At 39.1% G+C, this 2,461-nt stretch overlaps 1 pseudogene; it reads right to left on the reverse strand.

Moving 5' to 3' along the window:
- Positions 1 to 546: 546 nt before the first annotated feature.
- On the reverse strand, positions 547 to 945 carry LOC118575818 (annotated as a pseudogene).
- Between the last annotated feature and the right edge of the window lie 1,516 nt (positions 946 to 2,461).

Below are 2,461 nucleotides of genomic sequence, written 5' to 3' on the forward strand. Positions count from 1 at the left end.
AGAATCCAGAAAGAGGATGTGAGTAGAACCTACACAGAAAATGAAAGAATGAAAGGTTTAAAATTATATAAAATAAGAGGATACTGCAATGAGAAAAGCATGATAGTGAAAACAATAAAAGAATAAATCATGAAGTTGGTTTTTTTGTGCTTTTCTAAATCACACAGCATTTTCTAAGATTCTATCCTTACACAATGAGCCTGTGGAAATGACTGGATTAATGATAGATTTCATACCAAAAAAAAGTGCAGCCCCAACTAAGGCATATTGTACCAAAGTACAGAAATAGATTTGAGATTTTTTTTCAGAAAATTATTTTAATAGTTACAAAACATTTTTACAGAATCAGTGTAAAATAACAATTGATTATTTGATAATTATGAGAGTTAGATTTGAGGTCCTGGCTAAAAGGGGCTGAAGTCAACCAAAGGCCTTGGCCTGCTAGCTCAGAGACCATCCTCAGGAGCCTGCCCTGCTGACATCTGTCATGCTTAGTTGATGAGATGACCAAGTCTTTTAAAAACAACAACAACAACCAAACTCTCTCTACTCATTCTTTGGAGGCTTGAAGTGAATTCCGCAGCGTTCATTAAACACATCCCAGCTCCTGTTATTTACCACTTCTTCGACATTTAATTCTGACTGCATCCATTTCAACTTTGTCTGTTCTTTTCTAAGTTGCTTTTCTCAGAGATATTTTACTACTGCTGAGGTCTGAGCTATACAATTCTTTATAACTCTGTCCCTACTGACATGAGCTGCTATCAAAGAATCATAAAGTTGTTTGCAGGTTTGGCTGGCATCAATTTTCCCTGCAAAGGAAGCTGTTGGAATCGTAGTGTTTAATTCATGTACTATTCTGTCATCAATTGTCCTCATCACCTTGAGTAATTCCTGGAACTAGGTGAACTCTTCACAGTTCACACTGCCACTGGGTGCTGCCATCTAGATTTGAGATTTTTAAACTAAAGAATTAATACACAAAACACTGAGGGGAGATAGGACAAATGTCAAAGACAAAATTATTAAGAACTCAGCTCCATAATAAAAACAGAAATATTCTGTTTTGTTGCTACAGAAGTCTGTGCTCCAAGGGGAAGCCAAAAGTCTTGGAATTCAATCAGCATGCAAATCTCTGCAACACCCTCTCATAGTTAGTTACACCTTAGCTGTGTTTCAAAGGTATTCTGGAAAAATTACAGCCTGCATTGAAGTCTTGGTTCAAGGACAAGGAACACTGAAGTCCATCTTTTCCTCCTCTAAAATCACAAATTAGTAATTCAACACTGTCTATGGAAATTCTAACCAAATGCCTGCTACAACACCTCTTCAGAACCAGGTAGAATAGATATCCATTTCACTGAACCTTCTCAGAAGTATGATTAGTTGTAAAGTATCTTTAATTAAAGGCTTAAAAGCACTCTATTTTCTCTGGTAAGATACTTCTAAGTAGGAATTGATTCATTTTTCCCAAAATGCAGAAAGAAGCTCAGGTGCATGGCAGTAAGATCACTGAAGGGACACTTGGGAGGAGACCATGGATCTAATAGATGGCGACTTATGCAGGCTCCTGATGGAGAATTAGAAGGTCAACAACATCCATGAAGTCCTTCTGAAGATCCACAGGTTAGGAAATATGAGTGCACTTGGGACAAAATATTAACCAATCTTACGTTTGAAACTTCAAATAACCCAGCAATAAACAGAGGAGCAACGACAGGTGCTTTCCTCAAAGTCCTCACAAACCACAGATTTGACAAACATCATCAGTTAGTGAAACAGTTTTGTTCTGGCCATAACAAGGCCTTTGCACACATGAACTCAGCAACTGTCTTTGCATGCACAAGATTTGTTCTAGATCAAGCCAGACAAATCTTCCAGCATTGTTTTGTAGCTAGAGTTTTCCTGCCTGGCCCACAGTCAGGACAAATCTCTCTCACCTGCCAGGCCCATAGATGCTCAGACCCAACCAAGTAAACACACAGAAACTTGCATTGCTTACAAACTATATGGCCTTGGCAGGCTACTTGATATCTAGTTCTTCTATCTTAAATTAACCCATTTCTATTAATCTATACTTTGCCACATTGTTTGTGGCTTACCGGTACCTTACATCTCACATGTCATGGCGCCGGCTGGCTGGTCTCTCTGCACCCAGCCTTCCACTTCCCAGAATTCTCCTCCTCTTTATCCCACCTACTCTATCCTTCCTACATGGCTACTGGCCAATCAGCATTTTATTTATTTTAACCAATCAGAGCAACACATTTGACATACAGAATATCCCACAACATTGGTTTTTTTTTCCTTTTTTTATTAAGAAATTTTCTATTCATTTTACATATCAAAGAGATTCCCCTGTGCTCCCTTCTCCCACCCCCCAGCCTTCCTCGTCAACACATCCCCCACTCCCACCTCCTCTAAGGCAATGTCTCCCATGGGGAGTCAGCAGAGCCTGGTA

This window comes from Onychomys torridus, unplaced genomic scaffold, assembly GCF_903995425.1.
Source record: "Onychomys torridus unplaced genomic scaffold, mOncTor1.1, whole genome shotgun sequence".
In the NCBI taxonomy this organism is placed as follows: domain Eukaryota; kingdom Metazoa; phylum Chordata; class Mammalia; order Rodentia; family Cricetidae; genus Onychomys; species Onychomys torridus.